The sequence below is a fragment of the Tenebrio molitor genome, chromosome 1 (genome assembly GCF_963966145.1).
Source record: "Tenebrio molitor chromosome 1, icTenMoli1.1, whole genome shotgun sequence".
Classification (NCBI taxonomy): Eukaryota; Metazoa; Arthropoda; class Insecta; order Coleoptera; family Tenebrionidae; genus Tenebrio; species Tenebrio molitor.
In genome coordinates, this window is record NC_091046.1 from 33,709,516 (window position 1) to 33,733,173 (window position 23,658).

A 23,658-nucleotide genomic window follows, 5' to 3' on the forward strand; every position below is an offset into this window, starting at 1 on the left:
TGGACCAACCAACAGATATAGTAATAAAACCGCCCCCTATTGCCCGCGTATTTTAAATAGCAGCTTCCAATTGGCTTATTCAAAACGTGCGCAGATTTTCGAAAGCCTGATGTACATCCACAAAAATTACTTCACGGCATCCGGCATCTCATTCGTTTTAATATCGCTTCGGGAGTTTGACCACGTGTTTATGTTTGTTTGTTTTCCTTGGCATTTTTCGATTTGTATTACAAAATAGTTGTTTTTTTCAACACTTCTAAGAATGACAAATGGCAAAGAACCTGCTTCATTGTGAAACAGGCTTCGGCGTATATCGTTCTACGCAACTAGGCCACATTCCTTTTTTTTATTACTATATCTGTTGGTTGGCCCAAGTATAAGTGAAAACCCAAGCTTAAATATTGTTGTTGTCAAAGAAACATTTCAGTCTGCCAATTGAACCATTATCGTCATGGCTTCTACTTGATTTTTTTTTTTTCGATTGCACGGTATTTAGTGGTGCATTACATGGTTATTTTCAACCTACTTCTAGAGAGACAATAAATCAGATACTTAAAAAGAAAATAAGGAAACATGAATTATTGAAAAGTAACGGAAAATCATCTAGAGTTTTTAAACAGGGTTTATGTTGATATAGCCGACAAAATTTATGCGGGCAGAAACTTTGTCCTAAAATGATATGACAATATTATCTTTATACATATATTGGTATCCATATGAAATTATTAAGAAATAAAATTGCACTATATTTTCTTAATATTTTGGTTAGATTTCATGGTATCAATCAATCGCAAAAATCAATTAATAATAGAGATATCTTTTTTTTTTAATATACACATCTGTAACCTTTCGATTTGAAATTAAGCAAATAAATATACAAGGTGTGATTCTATGATAAAAAATAAGTATGTATGTATAAAACTCTTAATTTTACATATGGGGTTAAAAACGCTTAGTTTGCGAGATAATCGACTAAAACGTTTTACCAGCAAAAAAAGCAATTGGGTGGAATTTATTGATGAAACGTACAAACATAAAAAGGATCCATGTACAGTCATGTTCAAATAAATCTGGGACAACTGTTGTAACGTAACAATCAATTTCACTTGTTCATATAAATCTGGGACAACTTTTTAGATTTTAAATGTGACTTTAAGCAGCTAATTAATTAATATTTGATAAAAAAAATATTTTGGCCAAAATTAACAATTTAGTGGTTGTTACTTTATTATCATTAGGCATTTTGCTATAAAATTGCTTTGAAAAATATAATCACTTGTCAACTTTGACAAATAAATGAAATCTGCTATTTGTTTTGGCAGCGAAATCCATGGAAATATTGTTTAATGTTCAGCCCACATTACCCTCGAAAAATAAAATTGTCCCAGATTTATCTGAACATGACTGTACAATTTACAAAATTTGTTCAAAAACTGTCCTCGTTAATCAAAATCAGCACGATTCAGTTCCTAGACTTTTTGAAATCTAAAAGGGTTTAAGAGCTGTTCTCGAAGAGCTCGCCACACTGTTGAAGCGCTGTTTCCAAGTTCGTGTGCTACAGTTCGACATTTTTCTCTAATGCCACAGTACGAACTGTTTTATCACGTCCTGCATCTATCATATACTACGTATACATGCAGCTGTTAGTGCGGACCAAGTGAATCCGAACCAGTAAGTTCGTTCATGTATACGCTCTTTAATCCGAACTATCACATTGATCCGGAAAAGCTTTAGCTCGAGCTACAGTTGTGAAATTTGAGGTTAGAATTAATAGCGTCACGTGTGCTGTATTATTATTGTTGTTGTTTTGTTGATACTTCGTGGGCAATTTTAATATTGTTGATGATTGTTGATATGATTGTTTATTAGTAATTTTGGTGGTAAGTTGGCAACATGATTTTACCAGAACATTATATCCGACCTAAAGAGTGCATATATACGATGAACTTAAAGTGGACTACGTTACAACGCACTAGCATAGTCCGAACTAATGGCTGCATGTATACGTAGTAATAGGTCACTCAAAATTTTTCACGTTCCTTGCCGCCTCTCGGTCATTGGCGTTAGTAGCACCATACGCTAAATGCATATCTACTAGTTCTTCAGAAGTATACGTAATTGTTTTTACGTTTTTTGTCGATTATCTCTCAAACTAAATGTTTTTGATGACTCCATATGTATTAACAGTTTTATGATTATTTTTGATCATAGAATCAACCCTGAAAGTTTGTCGGTGGAATCCTGACACACCCGGTATCAGTAAAATTTATATGAACATAGTTGATAGGTAATTTAATGAATATATTCATTCTACAATATTAAAAAATAGCTGTATTGCATATTTAGTACATTTTTTCTTAACCCTCCACCACCCGGCGGCACGGCAATTTTGCCGGAGTACATACACTATTACGGATAATACTATCAAGTAATAATTATTCAGACGAATAGTTGTGTATTATTCATTGAAGTTATTGTATAACAATTAAACACACAAAGAAAAGACAATATTATGTTAAAATTTCTGAATTAATCTACCACCACTAATACTTAGTAGTATCACTAGTATCTAATTAGTAGTTATCACTGTGATTTGAAATTAATTGTTAATAATAGTATCTGGAAATAAGAAAACCGACATTTATATTGTGCAAGACAAAAAACTTTTAGGGCCGATTTCACCACCGTGAGTTAAATTTAATTACAAATTAAAATATACGAAAACATTGTTATAACAATACGTAACTAAAGTAACGAAGCATTTTAACCTACAGTTGACGTTAACCGGCGTTGGTAAAACCGGCCCTTACCTTAATGCAATTAATTCCACGGAATAAATAAACCACATCAAACAATAAAAACTATCGATCTTTTTTTTGTTATTTCACAGTAATTTGAAATGTGTATGATACGCGTTTACTGCATATTTATTAACCTTAGCCGTTTAGATCGATTCGTTTTTAATGATCCATTATTTTACATAACAAAGGAATAATAAAACAGTCTAGCTCCTTTCTTAAACATGAATATTTAGGTAAATCCGGTCACGGGGTGTACGTTCGACAATAAAAAAAAGTTTCCCGAACAAGTTAGAAAACATTTCTTACACATCTCGCGTCATATGATACAGGCCACTTTTCATGCAAGTCAAAAATTCGATCACATTTTGAAACATGGGGGTGCGGGTAACCGCGTGTTACGTTTCCCATGAGTTCTCGCGGCAAACTGACGGCAGACACTCACTTCACCACGCCGTTCAGTTCTTTACTGTTCCGGGCGGGCCGCGCGCCCTCCAACCCCGGAGTTTCGCTTTTCGGTGGTGCATCTACTTCTCATTAATTAATTGTACGAAATAAAACTGAATCTAAGTACGTGTTACCCAATCAACAAGACAATAAAACTTACATCCTCGTAGCTCTTCTCTGTACACTTTCTTCTACACCAAAAATATCCTTGCCAACGCAGAGAACATTACAAGTTATGTATTTCTAAAATTAATTTTCTCTAATAATATATTACATAAGTGAAGATAAATCATAAATAGGTATGTATCGTGCCCGAAGGATTGATAACTTAGTCTACAGGATCCGACTACACATTTACTTTCGATGTTAGATTATGATTTGAAAGCTTTCTCTGGTTTGCATAATTTTAACCTATAATAATGTTTACAATAATGTTTGCAAATAATTAATATGTAATTCTACAAGAGGATGAAATTATATAGATTCAAGACTCAAGAGCACTTAGAACAGGGGCCAGTCGTCATTTAAAAGTTCGACAAATCTCTTTTATACAATAAGTACGACGAAGTTTTCGTTCAGTAAATTAATATAAATGACGGGTTTATTTTAAGCTGTAGGTACGAGATGGTTATTTATTACAAAATCAATTTTATTAAAATTACATTTTTACTTATAGTACAAAATGAATATGTATTATGTATAGTATAATATACATAGTACGTATACGTTTCCTGAAAAACGCCGCAAGCCATATCTCCCTTATTTATGGCTCGATTTAAATATTAAAACAAAAACTGTAATAATAGTTATTTATTTAACGAGTTCGTGTGTAAATTGGGCTTTTTTGGTATGAGTGGGCAAGTGAAACGAGCGTTTTAAAGGCCCACGAGTGCCAAAAAAAGTCCAATTTACACAAGAACGAGTTGAATACAACATTTTTTTGTTCGACGACCCCCTCAAAGGCTCCATCCAAATCGCTTAAAATCTCTAAAATTATAACTTGACGTTTGGTTTTGACAAGTTGTCACATTTATCAAAATCCGTTCACATAGGAGAAAATTCTCAAATGCTGACAGTGTCGAACAAAAAATCACTTTAAAAACACTATAAGCACAACATAGATTTTTTTTTTTTTAAGTAATTCAAGGTCAGATGTTAGCAACTTTGTTTTTTCAAATAGCTTGGTATATTTTTTTATTCCGATTTTAAAAGATATTATTTTTCTGAATCCAACAATATGCCACATGTTACAATCTATAACCGCGAAAATAAATAAATAAAATAGCATTATTGGAAATTTTTCTTCGAAAAAAATCAAGTATACTATGGAAAACAATCCTAAAGACAATAACAATACCTTCTGAAGATTAAAAAAAATAAATATGACAGAACGTGTAATAAATATTGGGGATAACGTAGGTACATAAAACGTTTTTAAGACCATAGATCAACTTCTGTGGTTTTGTTTTATTGTGCAATTTTGCAGATATTTACGAAATAACAATTGTCAAACTTTTTGACATATACTCGTACAACTGTTAACCCGCTAGGTTGTATTTTCCTTGTTTCCTGTTACGATTATGATTATTGATTGATCAATATAAATTAAACAAACACATTTATCGGAAAAATTTGTTGTTTTACACTAAATTAAAGTAATCTATGGACACTTTAATTTTAAAATTACTGCGAAAAGAATAAATTAACGGTGTCCTCACATTTTTCCCGTACTCCACCAGATTTTGCTCCCATACTCCACTAGAAATGTTTGACATCTTTCGGGAAATAGCAGCTCTCTTGACCTAAAGTAAGGTAACGCTATATTTCTCAGATTGGGAGGCCGAAAATTAATTTTTGGTCATTTTATACAACAATGTGGAAATTTTAGTAGAATACTTAATACTCGTACAGTAACAAACATTATTCTGTAGATTTTATGGAGTCTCATAACGATAATTGAACCAATTGAGCGTTCATAATCAAACCTAACTTTTATGCGAAAGAATGATGGAGGAAAAATTCAGTTATATTCCATTTATAAAAAAATCTGTTGTCCTCTCGATTCATATTTGAGTTAACATAGAAATGAATTTCATTAGTATTTACATATTTTGTTAGATGATAAATTAAGTTTTCGGCAACAATTTATTATAGATAGGTACACACCGCATAACAATTTTCGCATCACTTTGTTTCTTAAGTATACTCGTATAGCAAATGGCCTCGAAACATCCGTATAAATAGACTAAATTTAATCTTTAAGAAGATTTCAACTCTATATTGGAATGATAATTAATTTTTGCACTGCTTGTGTTAATTTTTGTTGACTATATGCAAGACATTGCAGAACCATCTCGTTTAACACAATACTTTAGAGCGAATTAATCAATGACTGTAACTCTTATGTTGATACATATATGCAATATGGATTTTATACAATTTCATTCTCGGAAGGATAACACAGAAAAAAAAATTAAGTTCAAATTTTACATGTATAAACATATGTTATGCGATAATTGTTGTGGGGTGTGCGATTAGAATAAGTCTATTAAAGCACCCAAATGACGTCCTTTGAGTGTTTTAATAAGTCGTTGGCGTGTTAGAATAGACTAGTAAAATTTATTGTATTGATGTTGGTAGCGTGAACTGTCAACTGACATACGTCAAAAAATAAATCTCGCAGAGAACAAACTAAATTAATAAATTACAATGAACAAAAAGTTTAATTTTCATACTGGGATTTGGACTTCTCCGGCAGTAAATTTTTTAACATCTTTTGTGCAATTCGGCTAATTTGCGGCGGCGTTAGTGATACATTTTTTTCAGCATTCATTTTCAAACATCAAACACGAAAATTGAAAAAAAAACTGACATTTTCAAATTTTTTTTCACACCCGACTAAAATTATACCATATAAATGTAATCAACCAAAATTCCCTACATTTAAATTTTTTATTTTTTTATTTATAAATTGGTATAAAGCGGCAAAACAGAACAAATAGTATAAAAGGCTCGTTGCAGAAGGTCCTTTATTTGTTCGTGCTTGAATAGATGCCTTCTGCAACTTGTATCTATTTTAATATAGTATTGCCAAATAATAGTACGGTGCGATCAATTAAAAAATAAATCGAGTCGGCGTGTTACCTATGGCAACCCATGCTATAGCATAGGCTCCAAAGCAAACTCGATTTATTTTTTAAATGATCGCTCGGTATATTAAAATATAAGTTGCATAAGGCATCTAAAGTCTGTCTCAGTTCTAAATTTCCACCAACAGTGCATTCTACCTTAGAAATAGTTACAATCGTCAACATTGTTTGGTGAAAATTGTGTCAGGTTGTATTTGTTGAGGTTATCATTGTCTGTGTCGTTTTTACAACTCAAAATTTTAGAATAAAGGAATAGAACGGTGCCAACCTTTTTATCTCTGAAACATTTTACTAGAACATTTTTCATTTTAGCGTCAAGTAAATTACGTTGTTTTCGAATCATGTTTATAAAATAATTATATTGCCAACTTTGGTTATAACAATCCCTAATTTAGAAATATTTTTATTTTGCCAACATAATTTAACAGGTGGTGGAAATTTTAAAATAAATTTTAAATGTAGGGAATTTTGCGGTGGTTGGTGACATTTTTTATGTGGTATAATTTTAGCCGGCTGTGAAAAAAAATAATTTAATTATTTTCGCATTTGATGTTTGAAAATGAATATTGAAGAAAGTTTATTACTAACGCCGCCGCAAATTAGGCAAATTGCACAAAAGACGTTAGAAAATTTACTGCCGTAGAAGTCCAAATCCCAGAATGAAAATTAAACGTTTTGTTCATTGTTATTTATTAATTTGCTTTGTTCTCTGTGAGATTTGTGTCAGTTAACACTTCACGCTACCAACATCAATACAGTAAATTTTACTAGTCCATTTTCAACATCTTACATTCTTTGCTCAACACCATCGTTAATCATGGTCAAATTTTATCTGCTGCTTTTTACAAGAGTTTCTTTCGAACAAATTAATTACCATTTAATTATGATTCACTTCTACATTCTTTTCTGATTATCAAAATCACATTATTCAAGTTAAACCACTCACACTGTATTTTATGTTTCCTTTATTTGCTGGAGTTTTAAAGGTAGTACTATTTTAGTACTCAAAAGCTGAACACTATACTACACCTTCTAGAAATCCGTTAATCTATTTGAAAGTGCTTTTTAATAAAAAGTTCTACAGCTTTTCTTATGTGTTGACTTTGTGTCACAGTATAAAATAAATATCCGAAACTCTTTTTCAACTTTCGGTAACTATGAAAAAATAAATAAAATGAAAGAAAGCGGTCCAATCCATTACATGAGTTTTCAGTGAGTTTTCGGAGAGTTTCCAGCTTACAACCTATGTCCCTAATGCGGTGCTTTTTTTCTACGGCAAACTCAAGCACACGAGCTAAAAATACCGCCACAAAAACAGCATTTTCACACATATTATATTACGCTACCTAATGATCCTTTAAATTAATGTCACAGGTAACTGGGAAATCATAATTACATAGTGATAATAATGGAAATATTCAGTTATAATACAACGATGGTACAAAGATGGTAGAATATTTTTATGGTGTTCATAAAGCGAATGACCATTCGTGATACCACCATAAAAATATTCTACTCGCACCATCTGTGACTACGAATTGTATTAAACAGACTATTCAATGAACCAAACCAATGATTAAAATAAAACATTTCAAAAGCCAGTTCGCAAATCTGCAAAGAAACATGAAATCTCTAGAGTCGGTATGGCGTTAGATTTCTCAGTTTTTGGAAGAAAAAGGCTAAAATATTCACTGCAACTACTAGTGGAATACCCAGTTATATTTTCACTAGTGGAATATTCGCTGAAATTCCTGTTGCTAGGCTAAGTAAATATCTGCTATTTTATTGGTTAATAATTTAAAAAATGACAGGTGAGTTGAATAGTCGAAAATATTTATATAATTCTGGTAAAAATATTTAACAAGTGCTAAGAATTTAATTCGAAACATAAATTTCGCCTTTTTCTATAAAAAAAAATTACAAAATACCTGCCCCTCAGGATTTTTCAAATTTTAGTTGTTGTTAATAGTTATTACGAAATATGTAATTTAAAAGTATAGTTAAATTTATACGAGTATGTACGATTTTTCACAAAAAAGGTGCTTAACGTAGGTTGCTACTTCTCTGTTCGAAGTATGTAATTATTTAAATCACGACTAAACATTTTTCAAGAAAAGTTATCTTCGTAAAACAAGACACAAAAATAAAATATACAAGAAAAAACCAATTTTATAACGAACAAAAGCAAGGGTGGACCATCGTATAGCATATTCTCAATAAACCATATTTCTAATCATCCTAGAAATTTGAATTTTGTGGTCAATAATCTAGATTGAAAGTACTACAACATGAATTTTTTATTTTTTCAAACAGACGCTCCAAATGGCGTCAGGACGCTAAAAAATGAAAAAATTAAAATTACTTAATCTTTTTATCGGGTCAATGATTTCAAATTAATTGACATAATAATTTTTGATACCAAAATGTGAGTAATTTATGACGACGACCCACGATAGGTGATAATTCCTGATTCACAATGGTCGCTTACCGCAAACAACCAGCTATAAGTCATAACTGGCGGTACGGTCCTGGATTTGTATGGTATTGGAGACCCTTGTAAACCAAACTTTACCACCGTTTGATGATTTCCGTCATTTTAAAATACTACCATAAATATGCTACCACTTTGTTAGTAGATGTTAAATGTCGATTTATTCAGTTATTATCCTGATTTAAATACCAACTTTTGTATAATCAAAATCGACATTGTCCTGTGGGTTCGATCCTAAGAAAAAAGTCCGGATTGCTTTATTACTTTGATAATAAAACGCTATCAAAGTCAAATTTCACATTTATTTTATTTTATAAAAAATTATTCGTCCATTTCTTACATCGGAAATTGAAGATTGTGCCTTCTAAATTTCAATTTTTTTTGACAATTAAAAAAGGGTTTTATCGCAAATATGCTATACGATGGTATGTATTCTTCAAAACAAAATTCACAAACAAACAACTAGATGAGAAATCTGATAATATTGTTGATGAGAAACATATTGCTTACAGTTATTTGGTTTTGTTACAATAAATATGTGAATTGTTTGGAGAAATGTAATTGACATACATATTTTATTACTTCATAATTATCAGAAATTCATTCATCAGCGAAATAATGGCTATCAGATAACCGTCGTGTTTACGTAAGTTACACAAATGTAAGTCTTAGAGAAAGAGAATAGATTTACATCAACACTATGTAGGATACTTCAAATAAAAATTTTCTCTTGCAACGAATAAAATGCTCAGTCCCAACTGATGTTCTGTATGTTTCACAATATAACATGAAAAGCTTCTTAGGTGTATGGGGGATAAAATTTCATCTTGATAAATGTAGAAATTTATAGGTACAACATATGTATTCGCTTTAATTCGCTCGTCTATGACTTGATTTTTTTAAAGACATTTATATTAAGTTGTGTTTCAAAATGTAGGTTATTAAAGCAACGTGCGCTTACTAAAATTAGTCATCCCCACCTAATTGTATCCACAAAGTCGATTTATGCGATTCTACATAATACGATGGTAGTCTCTAACACCCCCAAGCGAACATTCGTAGTGTTCCCATTACACACCCTTGGAACTAGTTGTAGAATTACGTAATATTGTTAACCTTCAATTGTTAAGATGTTTAATCCCGTCCTTATTGCATTCCCCGCAGATACCATGGAATGCCGCTTCGTATTATATCGATGACTATATTGCCTTAGCTCGGCAATTTCAAAAATACTAGAACTTCGTAATCTATTTCATATTCAAGAGTTGCATCGGTAATAAATGATTTTCACCTAAGGCAACTTCCATCCCGCTTTTAAAATACACCAAAATTTAGTGCTCTTTTGATGTGGTAAAAAAGCGAGCCTTTGTAGAGGCGAGAGTTCTTCACCATAACCACAAACAAGTAAAATCAAATTGAATTCAATAAATTCTGGCATCATCCTTTAATCTCGTTTTAATTGAATCTGTTCTCGGCAGGACTGATTGAAAGAAAGAGTTCACGTGTTTAATGGATTAAATCCAAACTAATAAAATAAATGGCTCCGGGTCTTTTGTCGGCTCCATTGCGGTGATGTGATTCTTAAACGATGTATTTACCCGAATACATAAAACGAGTTGATTTCAACTTTCATTAATTATTCAGTGTCTGAGAGATTGAAGCTTTCAGTTTTATTTATACAACCTCTTCGGCAAGGGTCAAGTTATCTCACGTTTCGGAACACTGATAAAATTCATCCAATACCTGACAACCATTTACTCAATGTCAAGACTAGAAGATCTATAACCACGTCGTGCATCACGATATGCACAGAATTCTTTATTATCACATCTCTTTGTATCATTTATTTCGCACATAATAAAAGTGTTCCAACATCAATTTCGATTGGAACCGTCAATATTATTATTATGAAATAATACGATCCTCAAAAAATATAAAATAAGACGTTAGATGGAACAATTTTACATAATTTAAATTTAATGATGTCGAATTTCTTGTGCGGCGCCGACATCAAGCAGTGTACCGAAAAATAACACCTCAACAAAAAATTCAGTTCGATAGGTAAGCCCAAAAATTCCTAGCTAATAATTTATTTACATCACTGTCATGTTCTAACGACAGACATAAATTCCAAATCAATGAGATCGATACACGTCTTCACAGACTATAACAGGTTTTCGATGGATAATAACGGAATAGATTAAAGTGAAATTAAAAGTCCATTTTCAGTTTTCTAAAATATTTATCAAACTTATGTTGGCCGTGTTTATAACTATATCTAAAATATAATTTCTACCTGAAAAATTAATCTTCAAATTATGTTAGTAAATAATTATTATTTAGTAACTTATTAGAGTTTGTACTAGTTCAGTTTAACGATAATAAATTGATGGTAAGAGATAAAAAATGTAATGATAGTTGCATGATGAAACTTAACAATGTTGTGTTTGTACTACTCGTACATAGTTACAATCACATGCAGGGTATCCAAAAAATAATAATTAAAAATTAAAGAGAGTTGAAAATGTATTATTAATGAATTTTGATTGGAAAGTGTGCGCAAGCAACGTATAAATTATTCAGAGAATCTGTTCGGTCTCTGTCAGTTTAATGTTACCGGTTGCAATTTAATACATATTAGATTTTGTACATTATATTATAAGTTATAACGCACCGAAAATGGAATTTAAAAAATTGAACTTGATTTTGATTAAGATTTCACTAAACCTTTTAGTCATCCAGTGTGAAAAGCTCAACATAGAAAAGCTTTTAAACATTAAAATATAATTATCACAATACATAAGACGGAATTACAACTTACAAGTCCAAAGAGAAATTTTCTACTGAGTACTTAAATTATACCGCGTTAATGTTGTATGTATCTTTTCTATACAGCCTGTCCGAGAATTACCGCCCTTCCCGTGAAGGAATCGTAGTTTATTAATAGTAAAATCAGAATCTTCAAAAAAAATTGGCCAGGCTATCGTAGTTTAGAAACTATAAAGTAATAAAATCGATCAATAAGAACACCGATTTAAAAAAGAAAAAATTTATGTTCGTAGTGAATTAGTGATCATTGCTTTTACAAATGTATTTTTAAGTAAAATAATAACAATCTACAGGCTGTCCCAAAAATGCCGTACTAACGATGCACTACGATGTAGAAGAGATTACCGTAAACGTTAGAAAAATGTTTAAAAAAATTCTATTGGACTTATTTGCTGATTTGGAGGTCTTTGAAAGTGGCACTTAACAGGTCAATTATTTCGAAATAAATGTATTAAATTGTCATGACAGCTACGTCTAATCGAACATATTATCACAAAGTACAAGATCACTCACTACCAATATCTAATCCTGAATAATAGAGAATTTAGAAGCTTTGGAAATCGAAAAAATTATTTTAAGGTTGCAACGTAATGACGTACGAGTATATCTTTGTTTACATTGTATTACCGTTAATAATAATAACAATAATTGATTTTTTTGTCTGAAATTTTTTTTACATATTTTTTTCATGTACAGTCGTTGACCAAAATAAAATAGGACAAAGTAAATTTCGATTGTGTAATTCGATATTTTTGCGAAATCCATCTCTTAGGAAACAAAAGTGTCAAAAATAAAAAAACAATTCTGATAAGTGTCATCATTCGACAATATTTCAAAAACTCAATCCTTCAATTGAACATAGTGACAGTGACGAGATGACAAGTAAAAAATCACAACCTAACTTTTTGTAAATCAATTGTCAAGTCAAATCAAGTTGTAATCTGAGACACATACGTCTCAGTTACACTACACAAATCTTTGAATTGTGAAACTGTCTAAGGTAACACTTTGTCCTATTTTATTTTGGTCAACGACTGTACATTTAAACATCCTCGATAAGGTAGTAAGTAGTTAGTATGCCAATTTTGGGACACCTGTATGTGGAACGATTTTACACTGACGTTTGTCATTCAAGTCTAAAATAATGCCTTATTCTAATGAATAATATCTTAATATGGTTCTACTATACGGTGAGTTTAATGAGAATGCTACAGCTACAGCTGAAGAATACGCTGCTAGATTTCCAAATCGACGTCGTTCCGATCATGACGTCATTTTAAGATTGATAAATAGAGACATTCTGGTTCCTTGAATCTTACATTGCTGGGGCACCACGTACAGAAAGAGTCCATGCAATGGAAGAAGCAGTAGTGGAGGCTGTTGAACAAGACCCTAGGAGGAGTATGCGAGTCATATTACAAATGTGTCTACACCCATACCATTATACTCGAGTTCAATATCTACGAGAGGAAGACTATCCTGGAAGAGGATAAATTCTAAACAAATTTTGTTTACCGATGAATGCTCGTTTTCCCGTGAAGGATTGAAGTAAATAGCATTTTTGGCCACACGAAAATTCAAATCTTCTTAAGGAATGTGCAAATCAGGAAAGATTTTGTATTAATTTATGAGCTGGAATCATTGGAAATACTTTGGTAAATTCAAATACTCAATAAAAATTATAAATTCTGGAATGATAGAAACATTTTTATTCGGGTGGACCCGTTTAAACCTCCTGCTCGGTTAAATGGTGAAGAATACGCATTTTTCTTAAATGAAGAACTTCCCGGTTTACTGGAAGTTCCATTGAAAACTTAACGAAATATGTGGTATCAATATGACGGCGCCCCTCCACATAACTCAAGATAAGCACAAGTGCTAGAAACATTATATTCTACAAGATGGATAGGTCATGGAGGACCTGTCTTTTGGCCTCCAAGATCTCCGGATCTCACACCCTTGGATTTCTATTTATGGAATCAATTCAAAGATTATGTTTACCAGGACCCCATAGACACTCTGGAAGAGTTAGACGATTAAATTCATGAAGCGGTTGTCACTATCACACCAGAGATGTTAGAAAATGTCCAACAAAATTTAATTCGATGAGCCACCACTTGCATTGAATCAAATTTCGAACGTCGGATTTAAAAAATTATACTAATTGTGCAAAATAAATCTACAAGTATTTAGGTATCTGTCTACTCGTAACTTTGAATATTTCATTGAGGAGTCTATTATTTTACAAAATTCGTTATCACTACTGTTAAAAACTTTTATTAATTTCGTACATACAATTATTGCAGTTAATGACGTAAATCTGACAATACTTGTCAAAATTTCACGCTGATATGAATTTGTCAAAAAAATTCATTCCACCTTTCTTTGTAACAGTACAATTTTGTCAAAGCTCACTCTGGAGGTAAAAATGAACCTTTTGCGAAGGTGGCACTTCATTGGTCAATTTTATTGCTCTGTAGTTTTTAAACTATTGCGTATAGTGCTTGTATCTTTGTAAGGAATTCTGACTTAAGTCATAAATAAACCGAACAAAGACCCCACTTAAAGAAATTTATTGTGATATTGTACCTGTCAATCACTAGGCGGTCTCGGAGAAAAAAATTACCTGGCATAGTACTATGGCGGCCAAAAAATTTTGGCCGTCACTTTCTTGACATTCAAGTAAAGTGTAAATAAACCTTTAGGAATCGTAACCCCACTTTCGATTCTTGTCAGTTTGACAATCAATTTAAACTGTTTGAAGCTCAAACATTCCAAAAATCCGACATGAATAAACAAAATTAGAGCAATCGTACATAGATAACCTGAGGTAAACGTTCTGTGTAGTAGAAATGACAAAATAATTTTGAGTTTTGAAATTTACCACCCCAAAATAACGTTCATAATCAAAACGGTAATCATGATGACAATAAAGTACGGATTACATTTTTTTTTTTTTAATTGACAGTCACTGACGGCCAACATTTTTTGGCCGGCATAGTACTCAAAATATTTGTCGGAGACCGTCTAGTGATTGACAGGCACAATATGACAATAAATTTCTTTAAGTAGGGTCTTTGTTCGGTTTATTTAGGGCTTAAGTCAGAATTCCTTACGAAGATACAAGGACTTTAGGATAGAGTTGACATTTCTTTGACAGTTCTCAGTTCATAATCGCGCAATTTAACTGGCCAGTTAATTATTGCGCCGTTCCAGAAACCAGGCATTAGACAAACTTCTCATGAATGGATTGAAGCATATTTTAATTGGTTTAAGATGGTATTGTTAGATAGTATTAACTCGCCCAAGTTCAGAGCTGTAGATTATATTCGTATCTTACAAAACTTGAAATGCATTGTTACAAATAGAAATACACATCCATATACTCGTAATCATAATAATCCATATTACTATGAACGTGTGCAATGAATGATTATTATTATTCATAAATCACCGGTAAATGTACAGGGTCACTGGCGACGGTGGTTGTTTCTCCCAGGGGCGACGGATTTGGGAGACCAGGACGTTATTCGTCCTGGGCAGTTAGGTCGCCGCACCGGTTAGGTCGCTGTGTCTTGGAATAGGGTTTCTCACACGTTTATTTTAGGAAAAGGAAGGAGTACAAAATAATGTGACACGTTATTAAATGTAAACTCACAACTGACTTTTTTCGGCCGGCGCCGCCGCGGTAAGTTGGGACTAAGCTAACTAAACTAACACTAGCAAAAAGGTGCCCGGTAACACTCTCCCACCTTCCGTAATCGGCGACGCCGGCTTCTGTCGTCACCTTTTTATTATCAACAACTATAATAACAAGACAATAACATAATAGTAACAGCAACGATACAACAATAACAACAAAAGTATCAAGACAATGCTGCCCATGCCGGTTCCGAGCGCTAGTCGGTGGGAGTTGATGGCCTAGTCCTCGGCTGTCAACAATAGTGCCGTGAGCGTCCCGTGTGGACACGTTATCGTGCAATTTGTTGGCGACGGTGTCGTCGACGGTGACCCCGAAGGACGTCTTGCGGCGGTGGCGTGGTGGGCTCCAGGCTACCCACGTTGATGGGTGGTGCATCATCTTTGCCTTCGTCAGCAGTATTGACCTCGTCTTGGTCTGGTTCTCGGCCCTCTGCGGCAAGTTGGATATTTCTCCGTTGCTCTCGTGTCCCGCGGGCGCTGGGCGCAGGTGGTTAATGTGTTCTCTCGTTGCGTAGGCACCTCGCTCGACCCAGTAGCAGTTGTTTCGAGCGTCGGTGATAACGCGAACAGGTCCTACCCATGTTGGTTCAAACTCCCTTTTCACATGGTAGCGTATCAGCACGAGGTCGTTGAGCTGAAAGATCGGTACAGGAGCGCCAGAGCGGATGTATCGTCTTCGGTAGCATCGCTGGAGGCTGAGGGCTTCTTCCTGTCTTTGGTCGGAGGTCGTTTCGAGGGGGCCACTGTCCATCCCCACTGGCCTGTCATCCGTAGGTCGTATCCCATAAACAGGTGACTGGACGACTGACCGGTGGCGGCATTCCGGCGGCGACGAATGTTGAACAATCCTTTCTCTAGATGACGTTTCCACGGTTAGCCCGGGAACATTTGATAGGCGACACGTAGAAGCTTTTTTATTTCTTGGTTCCGACGTTCCGTCGGGTTAGCACGTGGATGGTAATTGGCCGTCGGCCAGTGCCTTATGCGCCACCGATGACAAACACGTTTGAAACGATTGCTCTTGAACTGGGTACCGTTGTCGGTGATTACTGCCTGTGGGTAACCCCAACGGCAAAACACTTCATTCTCGAGCAGCGGAGCTCCTGGTTGGATTGGTCCTCGTTTTGTCGTGGCGCAGATCAGACAGTTCTTCACGTACGTCCGAACGTCGCGGCTGGCTGTTGGCGAGGTGTTTGGCCAAGGATTGAACGCAAGGTTTCTTCGTAACCTGGGTGACCGGCCTCCGGTACGTCGTGGAACTCGTGAAGTACCCGCTTCCTACCTGCCTCTGGTACCCACAAAAGTATCTTCTGGCCGTCTCGTTTCACGAGATGGCCGTCAACGACGTCGTAGATTTCGACGAATTTTCGTTCACCGGGCCCTTGTGGGCCCTCCTCGCGGATGCGCCGCTAACGCTCCAGAACCTTCGGGAACTCCGGATCGGCGAGTTGAATGCCCTTCACCTCGTCCCCTCGTCCATGAGGGTCGGGACGTCTATGACGCAGACACGTTCCGTGGCTGCGGTGCCCTCGTCTTCTCTCTTGGGCACCAACATTCGGTCCACATCTTCTGTATCGTCCGGTACCTCGACATCTTCTGGTTGGCGGGACAACACGTCTCGCAACTCGTTATTTTTTCCGGGACAGTGCTCGACGCGGAAATTGAATTCTTGCAGAAGCAGTGACCATCCGGTGAATTTCGCGTTTGAATCTTTTGCCCCGTTGAGCCAGAGTAGGCATTTGTTGTCGGTCCGCAACAAAAACGGCTTGTCTTCTAGGTAAGGACGATAGTTCTTGATTGCGAACACCACCGCAAGGCACTCTTGATAACGACGTTGGGCATTGATGTGTTCTTCGTATGTTGCGCACTTACTGAGGAGACCGCTTAACACGCAAGCCATCAGTTTTTGGAAAGTGGGGGGCGCGTTCTTCAGTCCAAATGGCATAACTCGATATTGATAAGTCGCGCCGTCAGATGTTGCAAATGCGGTTAAGTACACTTCAACGTCGGATCCATTGGGATCTGCCAATATCCCGACTTGAGGTGGAGAAGAGGTGAGAAGAGAACACTTGCGCATTTCCGAAATCGCGAAGTACCTCTTGAATTCGTGGCAGCGGAGCGGCTTCGTCCTTAGTCAGTGCGTTAAGGCGGCGATAATCTGTACAAAAACGCACTGTGCCGTCCTTTTTTTCACAAGCACCAGCGGGGAACAGTATTCACTGTCGGAGCGTTCCACTACACCCGCGGTGAGCATCTCGTTGACACACTCGTACAACGCGCACTTCTTTTGTTCATTTAGAAATTTAGATATTAGAGCCTTATTCTAAAGGGCTCGTCCATTTCGAGTGATTTTATGCGTCACTGCACGCACATTCCCGGTGGCATCCATCACGCCCACAAACTCGCGCACAGTGTCCAAAAAGACGGTGAGGTGAGGTGCGGCGAACTGATGCTGCAGCTCGGACAGGGGGCGGCTATCCACATCAACGGGCGTCATCCCTTTGGTCTTCTTCCAGTAAGCGACGATGTGTCCCATGGTGCACGCACTGCTGGGCGCAGCACACAGAAGCTCTTGCGACCCCCAACCACTCATGTCCCAGGATGACGTTGTCCCGAAGGTCAGGAACCACAAACAGTCTGGTGCCGGGATAGGTGATGTCGCCGGCGACGATGTCCACGTAGACTATTCCCATAGAAAGCGTGGTTTCATTCTCCGTCGCCACCTCCAAGTGGACCTCGCAGCGGTGGCCGGGTGTCGGCGACAGGCGGGCGGCGATGCAATTAACGGTGGAGTTGGAGTCGACCGCCGCCATCATTTCCTAGGCTCCCAATTGAAGACGACCTCGTGGAAGCCGTGAGACGGACATACTTATTCGGCTGACGCGGACCGAGATGGGGACTGCCCGGTCCTGCGCCAGTTTCCCGAAGACTGATTCCCCTTAATTCCTCCAGTGCGATTAGTGGTGTTTATGGGACTCTGTACGTAGACGGCCAGCTGCTGCACCATCTCTACAAGGGACGTCACTGTTCTACACCCCGCTGCAAGAGATGGGGTCACAATTCCTTCGGAAGCTGCTTTACAAGCTCCGAAACCAGCTGTAACTCGGACGCATCAGGAAAGCTTCTTGGCGCGCACAGAACACTTCAAAATCCTCGTACTTTTCTACGTGTCTTCTCTGGAACGTTTCATAGAGCGCGGAGAAATGTCCCTCCACTCCACGCCGTAGTGCGTCATGATCCTGTCTCTCACAACTCGAAACTCACGGTTACGATTCGCAAAGGCTTTGTACCGCTTAAACACAACACTTCGAAGTTGTTTATATACTATACACACCTTCGTCTACTCCGATAGATGCGAGTTGGATGGTTCGGTGAAGTACTCCTCCAGCCGTTGGATGAAGTACTCCAGGTCTTCATCGGGATCCCCGCTGAATGTTGGCAGGTAGTCCTCTAACTTTAGTACTACTGGTGGGACTACGGAGGGCGGTTTGCTGCTCCGGGAGTGGGAGAGCCTGTCCAGGGCTTCCTCCAAGGCGTTGGAGGTGCGTTGAATGGCCTCCAGCATGGCGAACTGCACTCCAGTACTGGTCTCCCCCGGTTCATTAGTTGTTTTGTTGGGCGCCATCGAACTTTCACTGCTCGAAGAGTTTGGTTGGTCCCCGTTGCCTGGCTGCGAACGGGTTAGCACCATGTCCGGCTAGGTCTCTCGTCGGTTCTTCCGGTATTCGCCAGAAGTGGCCCCACGTTGGGCGCCAAAATGTCACTGGCGACGGTGGTTGTTCCTCCAAGGGGCGACGGAGTTGGGAGACAACGACGTTATTCGTCGCCGGTTAGGTCGCGGTGTGTTGGAATAGGGTTTCTCACACGTTTATTTTAGGAAAAGGAAGGAGTACAAAATAATGTGACACGTTATTAAATATAAACTCACAACTGACTTTTTTCGGCCGGCGCCGTCTATCATTTTGGGTAAGTTGGGACTAAGCTAACTAAACTAACACTAACAAAAAGGTGCCCGGTAACAACAGTTATCAAAACGATCGGTGGAAGTGTGAAAAATGTATAAATTGTAATCTTGCACTCCAATTTTTACCCATTTGCGATGACGTCATTATCTAGTACAGTAGTAGTAACTTCCGTATGTCTGAGCTAGGATCAAAAACAAATTTGAATTGATCATAAATACATAAATAACTATTATGTTTCAAATTTGTGACAATTGCTTCGAAAGGTTATGTTTGTAATCAATGTAATAACTAATAAGTGTTAGAAATTAAAAATTGTCAAATTGACAGGAGCATAAAATAACCAAAAAGTAACCAACAATAAATAAACGTACCGTTTTTTTTCTCTCTCTTTCTGAAGTTTGAATGGAGAGAAAGCGAGGGAGGAAATCGTGACGTCACCTCAAAGGGGTAAAAATTGGACTATACTTATGGAATAAATTCAGTATTTTCAAAACGAATGATATTTTTGTAAAACTCTAAAACAGGTCAACTTTTATTTTAAAGTGCGCTGATTTTAAATTACTGCACCTATTTGTGATGTCATTTCAAATGGGAAATATGGGAAATATGGCTTCGATTGTGATTTATTTATTATAACTAGAAACATGAAGTACCGAAGTTTCTTCTCTCTCAAGTATCCATATCTTCACTTTGTGAAGGAAATTTTTAACGGAATCTAAAATTTGTGATATTTTTTTCACGTGTTTTATAGTAAAACTATTACACTTTACATTAAAGACCCATTTAGATTTTTCTTCATTTAAAAATTATATTAAATGTTCTAAGGTAACAGGGAATTAATTTGGAATACCAACGCATATCCAAGTGTTTAATAGTTGCACCTCTCGATCTGAGTTAGTCATAGAATAGTTAGGTATTATACCAAAATATCTTAAACGTGTGCTTATACAGGGTGCGTCTGCTTAAACTTTATATTTGAATATCTTCGTTATTTTAAATGACTGCTCAACGATATTTAGTCTTAATAAAGGCTGCATTGCCCTCTTTACATAGGCACTACAAAAATTAACAAGGATCTGGACAGAAGAAAAAAATTAATGAAAAAAAATTATTTTCAGCATTTCCTAACATTATAACTTTTAACATGCATATCAAATGTTTCTGTGTAGATTTTCTGCCTAATAATCATCCTAGTGCTTATTATTGACCAATAAATTAATGTTAAATAAAGACAATTTTCAGACTTCATTCACCAGTGTGTATTTACGTAAAAAAGTACTTCACGGCTTACTGATTTACAAAAAAAAAACATAATTAATTTATTATTTGACAACGTCAAAGTAAAAAAGTTCGTGCAATCTTTGAAATAATCTTTTATACAAGATGTTGTTCTTACAGCAAGAGGAAAATAATATTATTTTTACGTATGGAGAGTGTCACCGATGCTATCGAGCCGCAGCAAGAATTCTTCAGGCCCGTCAAGAAAATGATAAATTTTCCGAAATGAATATCAGATAAATTGTAAAGCTGTTTGAAGATACTGGCAGTGTTAAAGAATTTCCACAAGTAAGGGATGCACTCCCCAAAAATATTAACTTTCAAAATGCCGTTGTTGATTAGGTAACTGAAAATCCACACACAAGCACAAGAGTAGTAGCGGCTACACTGAACGTCTCACAAAGCACGATTATTAGAACTTTAAAGTCTTTGAAATTTCATCCATATGAAATGATCCTGCAACAAGAACTTCACGGAGTTTTTATTCCAGAATTGAAAGGTGTGTGGAAGTTAATGGTCGAAATAAATTTTGAGCATCTTATTTAGTTATAATTATTTTGAGTACATTTCTAAAATTTTCTTTGCTGCTAATTGTGTTACATTGTTGAATTTTGTCGGGGCGTAGAGCCACCCCCCTCCTTTCAGAACGAGAACCACCCCTGCGTGGGTGAATGACAGAGATTTGAGACGACAGTACCGAGATGGTCTCAGGGTAGAACAGTCACAGTCAGAAGTCACTAAGTCATTTATCCAACATCTCGAGTACGGTCGTACGGTCCAAACAATTGTACATAAATGTAAATAAACGTTTTACACAAAACGATACGGTGTGTCAGTTCACGCGCGCCTACAATCAAACCAGTGAAGCCTCCATTAGGCTGAGCAAACCCAGGAGCCCATTTGGTTCCGAACAATTCCTGGAGCCCCCATTAGGCCCCAAACAAATTTATTGCAGATATTTTAATTGTTATTATTTAGTATGTGCTTAAATTATTTATTCACCTTCACCCCCTCTTTAAGCTTGACGCACCCACCTCCATAATAGCCACTTTTATAAATAAAAACAAAAAAATTAGGAGGGTACAAAGTACCCCATGATTCATTGTTTAAAAAATAAAATTAATAACATTTAAATTCGTTTTATTGAAAACTTACTTTAAAATAGTTTAGTAAATTTTTCCAGAGAAGACTGATCCCTAGGATGCAGACGTATAGTGCTTGTAACTTCCTAAGGAATTCTGACTTAAACCCTAAATAAACCGAACAAAGACCCTACTTAAAGAAATTTATTGTCATATTGTGCCTGTCAATCACTAGAGGGTCTCCGACAAATATTTTGAGTACTACCCCAGGTAATTTTTTTCTCCGAGGCCGGCTAGTGATTGACAGGTACAATATCACAATAAATTTCTTTAAGTAGGGTCTTTGTTCGGTTTATTTATGACTTAAGCCAAAATTCCTTAGGAAGATAAAAATACTATAACTACACCGGGGTTTGTACATACATACCTATTTGAATTTTTATTGTATTTTACCGAATAGTTCAGTAATAAAAGAATTTTAAATAAGATAACAATGCCCCGTCAAATTGACGTATCTAAAATATTTGCTGAAAAATGAGTAATCTGTGAAACAAATTCGTAACAACTTTTTACGCATAAACTCTGTTTTGAACATAGCTGGAAAATTAGTTCTTTTTAACACTAATTTATTGCGTAGTCATCAGTAAAAGTGTAATAAAAACACTACAGGGAGATACAGAGGCCACAGCTGAATATGTTATACTCCGTAATCTGAGAAAAAGTTAAAAAAAAAATTTTTACTGCGGTTATTTTTCAAATAACTCTGTATCCTTGCAGGTTTCGTTAACTTTTGTTAAGCACATGTCAAGAGGTCATTGAGATATATAATATTGCTAAATATTGTTTACCTTAATTGATAATTAAAAAAGATATTCGGATATAAAGTGTTAGTAGACGCACCCTGTATAGACCAGGATGTTTTCACCCGCAAATTAGAAAAAAATACATCAGAAAGATTTCAATTAAATTTGGTAATATGTGGTTGTTTACAATATGTAAAAATATCTTCTCCAGTAGAGCTGCTAAAACAAAAAAGACAAAAAACGTGTTTTGTCTTCCTTCTTTAATACCTACCAGTCCTACCACAATTCTACGAGTTCCTAAATCTAACCTACTGTTGTGATGTGGCATATAAAGTTTGAAATATGAAGATTTTTATACTTTGCTCCATTTTGTTCCATTATGATTAAGATAAACCCAATTCAATCGTTTAATGCGATAAATATTTAGTGACACCTTATTAAATTAAATTAGAGTTTTTTGACAACAAATAATTACAATGCAAAAACTTTTTACAAAGTAAAATAATGAAAACTATAATCATTCATTACCTTATAAACCAATAAGAATCTTTGATTTTCTTTAGTTACCATGTATAACAGCCGTGTAGCCATGTATAACAGCCGGCGATTTCGAATATACGAACCTTTGTATCGTCCGTTCATTTAAATTTATCCTCAAAGTAGGCGTTGAACACTCGACTGTGAACGCACTACATATACGTATAAAGGATCGCAGACACTGATCAGCTGTTTAACGAGTGGTCCGTTCTCAATCGACTCTCCAACGCCAACTTTGAGGATAAATTTAAATGAACGCACGATATATTCGAATATACAAACCTTTGTATTTTCGCTCGCCGCCTTAACTTACAACATTTTTAGCGCTAGCCGTCACACCAAGTCGCTCTGCTACTGAATGCACCCAATCGGTTTCGGGGACCTGTGTATTTATTTTTTTATTCATGATATAGTCTACCCGTATACAACTCGAGGATGGAAAATTCTCGATTATACTCGACGTGTTACCTAAAGCACCACTCGATCTACGATCTCGTGGTGTTTCCGGGCAACATGTCTCGTATAATCGAAAATTTTCCATCCTCTAGTTGTATAATACAGGGTTATTCTAAATGAT

General features: G+C 35.9%; 1 protein-coding gene across 2 annotated transcripts in view; it reads right to left on the reverse strand.

Moving 5' to 3' along the window:
- Positions 1–23,658, reverse strand: part of LOC138126044 (uncharacterized) — a 68,573-nt gene that overhangs the window by 28,291 nt on the left and 16,624 nt on the right. The gene's annotated exons all lie outside the window — the stretch shown is intronic.